The sequence below is a fragment of the Arvicanthis niloticus genome, chromosome 18 (assembly GCF_011762505.2).
Source record: "Arvicanthis niloticus isolate mArvNil1 chromosome 18, mArvNil1.pat.X, whole genome shotgun sequence".
Taxonomy (NCBI): Eukaryota; Metazoa; Chordata; class Mammalia; order Rodentia; family Muridae; genus Arvicanthis; species Arvicanthis niloticus.
Genome location: NC_047675.1, coordinates 45,349,329 through 45,356,903, shown reverse-complemented (window position 1 = coordinate 45,356,903; position 7,575 = coordinate 45,349,329). Strand labels below are relative to the sequence as shown.

The 7,575-nt window shown below is 47.7% G+C and overlaps 1 protein-coding gene across 3 annotated transcripts in view; it reads left to right on the top strand.

The window, feature by feature from the left end:
- Positions 1 to 3,551: 3,551 nt before the first annotated feature.
- Positions 3,552 to 7,575, top strand: part of Mbtps1 (membrane bound transcription factor peptidase, site 1) — a 48,774-nt gene continuing 44,750 nt past the window's right edge. Inside the window, exons 1-2 of one of the 3 annotated variants that reach the window (XM_076915949.1) lie at positions 3,552 to 3,738; positions 5,610 to 5,685. The gene's annotated coding sequence lies outside the window, so the exon portion shown is untranslated. Of the gene's footprint in view, positions 3,739 to 3,946; positions 4,258 to 5,609; positions 5,686 to 7,575 lie in introns of those variants that run through there. The other 2 variants (XM_076915950.1, XM_034522286.2) reach the window with 2 other exon arrangements.

Genomic DNA, 7,575 nt, shown 5'->3' with positions numbered 1-7,575 from the left:
GGTGTCACTGGCAGGAGAGCTTCTTTTTTTTTTTCCCTTACAGACATGAGCAGAGGTTGACTTGTCAACACCGGTGGTTGTCATTGGTTAAACAACAGGGCACACATCATTGTGCCTACTGCCCACTGGGCACCAGAGGGACCTGTTCTCATGCTCTGGCTGAGTAACTGAGGGTGGGCTCTGCACTTGGTGTTGTGGAGATGGTGAGGTGGCTCAACACGAACCGTTTCAGTTGTATGGTAGGTGCAAAGGCCAATTGAGGTAGGTTTTAGAGATTGGAAAGAGAGGTGGGAGAGAACAGAGTTCTTAATGGGTCTTTTCCTTCTGTGTTTCTTAGGTTAATTGTATGTATGTATGTATGTATGTATGTATATGTTTGGCTGTGTGAACTTGTATGCACCACATACATGCAGGTGCCGTTGGAGGGCATTAGATTTCCTGGGACTAGAGTTACAGATGGTTATGAGCTACCATATGGGCAGTAGAGAGATCAAATCTGGGTCCCCCTTAAGAGTAACCTGTGCTCTTAACCACTGAGTCATCTCTCCAGACCCCCTTTTTATTGATTTATATTTTGTTGTATTTATGCATCTATGTGAGTCTATGCCATGTGTGCAGGGGGGCACAGAGGCCAGAGAATGTCCCGCCTCAAGCTGCTGCTCTGATCCACGGGTCAGGGTTCAGCAAGAGAGAGAGTGAGGGCGGACGCGAAGAATGGAGACCAGACAGAGTGTGATTCAGTCCTGTTTATTCTCAAATCTCTCTTCTTCTCTCTTTCCAAGTCCCTTGTTCCTAGTCCAAGTCCCAAGTTTCTAGTTCCTAGTCCCTAGTTCCTAGTGCCTCCAAGTTTCAAGTCCCCTCTTCTGTCTGCCTCTTGCCTTTTATAAGTCTCACTTCTTAAGTCACGCCTTTAAGTCTCTAAGACACACCTTTAAGTCACACACACCCAAGGGAAAATCCTGGGTATATAAAACAAGATGTTATCAGAGTGTGCTCAGCTGTTGTAGGCTGTTGTAAACAAGTCTCTTGTCAGGGTATATGGCTCAAGATGGCTGCAAGGATGATAGCCGCCTTCTGTCGGCTCCCCACAAGAGAAGAGAGTCAGATATCCCCGGAGTTACAGGTGCTTGTGAGCTACCTGATGTGGGTGCTGGGAACTGAACTTAGGTCTTCTGGAAGAGCAGTAAGTCCCCTTAACCACTGAACTATCTCTTAGCCCCCTGATCGGCCATTTTTGTTTTGCTTACTTCAGTGATATAAGATCTCTCCCTGTTTGGGGACCAGAGGATTGGTGGTGTTTCCTCAGTCTTGATGATGTCTTTCCTCCATCTCTGCTCTTCTCTGTCCACAGTGAGCTTGGTACAGTCCCTGACTCAGGACTGACCATGCCTCCTATGTGCTTTGAGTTGTGATGTGTTTGTGGACAGTGACAGCAAGCCTCCCTCTGGCAGTCCCGTGGTCATGTGGTTACTATGCAGTTATCCCTTGGAGTTTGAGGGGAGCAGTCCTGCAGATGTTTAAGTTCCCTGGATCAAACAAAATCACGTTTGTATGTGACTGCGCGGGTCCTCTGTACACGGAGGTTCTCTCTATAGCACATCGCCGTATAACCACAGTGAGATTGTAGACACAATACCTCCCAGTGAGAAGTCACTCTGGCACTTAGAGATTAATAAGGGATACTCTTTAATGGTAGCATGGGATTGGTTCTAGCTACTACGCAAAAGGGAACCAATCCTGAAGAGAAATCCCCATCGGTTTAAGGAGTTTCAGGCCCCATCGTTACACTTTGAGCAGTTAAATTTGCGTCACAGACACAGAAATTCCAAAGTTTGGTTGTTTGAACAAGTGGGGAATTTAAAAACATAAAGTAATTGCTCTACTTATTCCAAGACAGCTGTTGCCAGGGTAGCTGGTACTTATTCCAAGTAGCTGTTACCAGGGTCAGCATGTCTGCTTGGAAGACTATTGTTCTTGCTGATAAGGGAACCTGGACTTAATGAGGACCAGGATTCAGTGGGGTTGTGACCCAGTGCCTTTGGAGTTTCTAACCGAGGCGTGGTCTTTGATAGGGGACGGTCCGATGGCCAGCTGCGAGCCAGGGGTGTCTCCTTTTTGTTATGTTCCTAATAGGTGGCGATCTTAATGAACAGATCTTAACAGAAACACTCAGAAAACCAAAACTTTATGTTCAAGGTGCAGTTGTCTTTTTATACAGTCTGGCTAGTACACTTCAGCCTTGAGCACTCCCTCAGCTAAAGTCTATTGTATGCAACTTAGTATTTCTTAAGCAGGCTTAATGGGGCCTTTATGACATCAACTTATTGTTCCCAGTTTCTCCAGAGCCAGCAAGAGGCTTCTAATTACTGGGCTCCAGGCAGCTGAAGGACAGAAGACCTTGGGAGAGTGTGGTGAATTAGCAGGGAGACTCAGGCCAAGAGCAAGATTGAAGAAGTCCCGGGGCACAGAGTAGGGAGGCAGGGGGGCCACCACATAGGTCTCCCAAAGGATGGGTCACCCATAGGGCTCTGGAACCTGGGAACAAATGCGGTATGTCCTTTTCAATGTGTGGGGCTACATCCACATACCATACATCTGTCTCAAAACTGCCCTTTTAAAACCTTGTATGTCTGTGTAGGCTTATGCATAGGAGTACAGGGGCCCACAGAGGCCTAAAACAGCAGATCCCTCTGGAGCGGAAGTTACAGTGAGCTGTCCATGATGCATTCTGGGATCTAAACTTGGCTCCTAGACAAGAGTAGTGTCCCCTCTTACATGCACTCTTCTAGGCGAATCATCTTTCTAGCATCCATCTGCCTTTTCTGACTGAACACCTGAGGAAAAAGGCAACAAGAGTTCTGCACAAGGTCTCCTCTATACCCTGAGCCAAATCCCGGAGCCAGATCCCCTTGAGTTTGCTCAGCTGGAGGTCCTAGTGAAAGACCCGGTTTCTATACCAGGCTTGGTAGCCAAGGCCCATCTCGCGAGCTTGTGAGCCTGGGACTCTGAGAAGTTTGTCTCCTCCATCCTGTTTGGTTCAGTCACACTCCCCAAGCTGCTTGCCGCCCACACTCAGGTTTTGCCAGGGCCAGGTGAGATCCAGCTCAGTACTGAGGCTGAGAATGGGCCATCCTACTGGTGTCTAAATCGCTCAAGTGCGTTTTATCGGACGAATTTCACATTGATCCCGTTTGTTCCAAATGATAACTGTTTGGTGTTACAAATGCCCTTCCTGTTTCTCAAGATGTAGATGCCCCCACCTGGCAGCAGGAATCAACTGGGCCATCAGAGGCCCTCTCAGCAGCTGGGGCCATGGGAGTAGTTGAGAATATATAGATTGGATAGGAGCCGGCCCACTTCGTTCGTGCAAAAGTGCGCAGTCCCTTTCCAGGCCAGAAAGCCGGAAGAAACTCAAGAAGCACGTCTTCCCAACATATATACCTAGAGAACGCGATCTGGCTCCGCCCCCCCGGACCTCGCCCCCTCCTGGCCCCGCCCCAAGGCCGCAGAAAGTCGCGAGATCACTGCACAACCTCTCGCCTCGGTGCCGGGCCGTCAGGAGCGCGCACGCTGGTCGCGGGCGTGCTCCGCACGCCTGGTCGTCGCTCCCGTTCCCCTTAGCGGCGTGGTCTCGCGAGACTTGCGGGTAAACATCCCCCGAATGGAGACCCGAGGCGTGTTTGCGGCGGAGCCGCCGTTCCCCCGGGTCCGCCGGCTCCAAGCTTGAGGCGGACGCAGGTACGTCAGTCGGCGGCGGGAGAGAGCCGGCCGCGCTCTAGGTCCTGCCGCTCGCTGCCCGCGCGGGGGCTGCCGGCGACCGCATCTGCTTCCCCAGAAATTGGCTCGGCGCAGCGGCCAGGCCTGCGCCTGCGCGCCGCTGTGCGCACGCGCGCTTCGCCTCCGCAGGGCCCTGCGGTCGCGAGTCCCGCGGAAGGGGCCTGCGGGTCCGTCCGTGCATAGCGCGGCTCCTACTTGCATTTACTGTTAGGCGTTCTCGAGTGGCGCTTTGAAGGGACGGGAGGAGCACTTGAAGATTTGATTCTGGGGCTAGCCTCGCTAGCCTCTAGGTTTGGAAACGAATGAAAAGCCAGACAGAGAAAAGCATTAAAATTTGCAAAACTAGTGGGGGGGAAGAAAAGTTAATATTTGAGACAAGGTCTGAGTAGCTCTGGCTTTGAACTCCTGATCCTCCTGTCTCTGCCTGGTGCCGGGATTTAAAACGTCCAGCACCACACCGCTTACCGTTATTTTTTAAACGTAAGAACTTGGTTTTTATAAAACGTCCCTATCACAGGGTCCCTTGTATTAAGTGGTGCCGCCTTGTGACTTTGTGTCAGCTAGCCGAGCAGTTCAGTCGGCACCACAGCCCACTTTGACAACCACTCCCAAGACTCCCGGTGCCCTTCTGTGATTAGTACGGATTCTTAGTCTGCTTATCACCAATGGACTTGTCTCCTTAGGTTTGCCTTTGGGGAATAGTCAGGAATCACATGTGGCCTTTGGTGCCTTGTTTCCAGAATTATCTATGTTGTAGCGTCAATCAGTATTTCATCTTTTATGCCTGGATGATATTCCATTGTCTTTATAGCCCACAGTTACCCCCGTTCACGTGGAATACCTTTTGCCAAGAAGGTTTTATCATGCAGGATGTGACACATTTGGCCACAGAGCTGGGTTTTGTGGGTTTATTTATTTATTTATTTATTTATTTATTTTTGTGTAGGGATGAGGTGGCTACCTGAACCTGCACTTTTGCCCATTAAGTCTCACCTGCAGTCTCCAAACATCCCATATAACCAACAGTTTGCTGTTACTATTTAGGAAGTGATGTAGTGTTCATAGGCTTCCCCTCCCCGACTCAGTGGGAATGAAGGAGCGTGTGTTTTTCTAGTCAGATCTTGTTCATTCTTGGTGCTCTCGTATGCGTTATTCTCTGATTTACGTTCTCTGTCTGATGGGAGGCCCAAGGGAAGTGTCTCTGTGGAGGCCAGAGCTCTGCAGGTGTCTTCCTTGATCACACTCATCTGATTTTTTTGAGACAGGGACTCAGTGATTGAGCTAGACCAAGGGGCCACTGTGCCCCAGGGGCAGTCTACCTTAGCTTTCTGTGTGAATTTGGTGGTCTTAATTCAAGCCCTTGTGCCTCATGGACCATCTTCCCAGCTCCTCCAAGGAGTCTTTTTAGTGGTTTCTTTTGAGGAGAAAGTTGTATATTATTGACAACTTTTTTTTCCTAAAGTGATTATTTATTTATATTTATTTCATGTGCATTGGCATTTTGCCTGCCTGTATATGTATGTAAGGGTGTTGCATCCCCTGGAGCTGGAGTTACAGACAGTTCTAAGCTGCCACATGGATGTAAGGAATCAAACCTGGGTCTTCTGGGAAGGCAGCCAGTGTTCTTAACTACTGTCCAGCCCCTTATTAACAACTCTTGTTACTTTGGGGGTGGTGTAGATGGGCTCAGAACCCACCCCTTGATCTGAAATGCTCAGGAATCCAGACTTTCATTTGGTATTGTAGGAGGTGACAAATGAGTAGATTTCTTTCCTAGTGGTGCAGTCTGTTTTGATGTGCTTTGTAAATCCATGTATGTATGATGTGTGTAGGTGCACACATGTGGAGGTCAGAGGACAACTGTGGAGTCGGTTCCAGGGATCAAACTCAGGTCATCAGGCCAGCGCAGTAAGTGCCTTTACCCATGGAACCATCTGATCCTACCTATTGGCTGTTTTACTTGTTTCTCTCGTGTATATGACAGTCTAGCCTGCATGTCTCTGCACACCTCTTGCCTGAGGAGACCAGAGCGTGTGGGTTCTGGGAATAGAACCCTGGTCCTCTGGAAAACCAGTAAGTGCTCTTAACCACTGAGTCGTCATTCCTGTTAATCTTGACAGTATTGACAAGGAAATGAATTTCAGCTAAAATGAGGAAAGTAAGAAGTGTGGTGGCCCAGTCTGTGGTTGGCTGGTACCTGTTAGATATGCAGAGACTAGGAACCAAGAGCAAACTCTGCACAGACAGGCACTAGATACCTCGGCCTCCCTGTTCACACAACACTGAACAGTGCTGGCTTATTGAGACCTCCACATGCACCTTTGAGAGAATACCTTCTGGCACTGCTTAATTGTTAGCCTGTTAAACAGTGGGAATACAGCCAAGTGTGCAGTTGAGTTTCAGAAGAGATCATTTTCCAGCCAACTTTTAATTAAATTGGATAGTACCCTTTCATGGTTTAAACGGCCTTCACTGGAGTTATTTCAGTAACTCGTTTCTGAAGATGCAGGGCATGGTGGCATAATTAGATGACTGTGGTATGAGTCATTTCCTCTCACCTGAATTAGATTTTAAAGTTATATTCAAGCAAATAACTTTAGATATGTTTAAATTGTGCTTAGATGTGTAATCTTGGTGGTGTTCTCTTACAATGTACACATTGTACAAAGAATTTCAGATCTGAAAGGGATATTAGTTGCCCTTTGCTGCTCACTCTTCCCTCTCTCACACTGTACCCGTTGCATCTGTCCCTGATGTGCAGGTGTCTTTCTCAGGCAGAATTTGATGTTGGGCTCATCTTGAGTCCACCCATCTGAGCAGTGCAGTCTCACACTCAGGGGAAGCCATGGGTGGAAAGGCCTTCTTTAGGGTATGCTTTTTATAGAAGATAACCAGGTCTTCTACAAGGATGCCTGGGAATTAAATCTGATCACTACTTGTTGAATCCAGGGGCGGCCTCAAGAGACCCTGCAAGTAGAGCGGCATCCCTGTGGAGTTTCTGGAAGCAGCCATGAGGAGCTGCAGATTCTCCTGTAGTTGGGAAGGTCACTGTAGACAGATTTGTGGGAACAACTCAGAGAGGAACAGCGTAAGATTACTGTATAGCGAAATAAGTGAGTGTGACATGGTGGTTCTGTTGTTACTTTGTTTTTGAGACAGGGTCTCACTATGTAGGTGATTGTCCTAGAACTCACTATGTAAACCAGGCTGGCCTTGAACCCTCGGAGATTCTGCTGCCTCTGCCTCTCCAGTGCTGGGTTTAAAGGCGTGCGCTCTCACGCCTGGCTCACAGTTGAACTTTTGTGCTGCTGTCTTACCAGAAAATGTAACCTTCTTATTTAAAATTTATTTTAAAGGATTTATTTAAAATAATAAACAATAATGCTTTGTCTAATTATAAAAACAAAAGCTCGTAAACTGTGAAGAGATGTAATAAAGTGGAGAAGAGTAAGTCACTGCTACAGCGCTTTTACTGTTTTATTAGTTACCTTTCAGAGTTATTTTTCCTGTGTACATAGATACATTAAAAAACTTTATAGATTAACCTTTATTTTGCCTAATATATGTATATTCATGATGTGCTTTACTGGTGCCTGCAGAGGTAAGCAGAGAGTGGTGGATCCCTTGAACTGGAGTTAGGGTTGGTTGTGAACCACTTTGAGGGTGCTGAGAATCAAACCTGTGTCCTCTGCAAGAGCAGCAAGTGCTCTCAATCACTGAGTCATCTCTCCAACCCCATGGATGCAATTTTAAAAGTCAAAGTTTGTTAGCACTTAGGAGGTGGAAGAAGGTGGATCT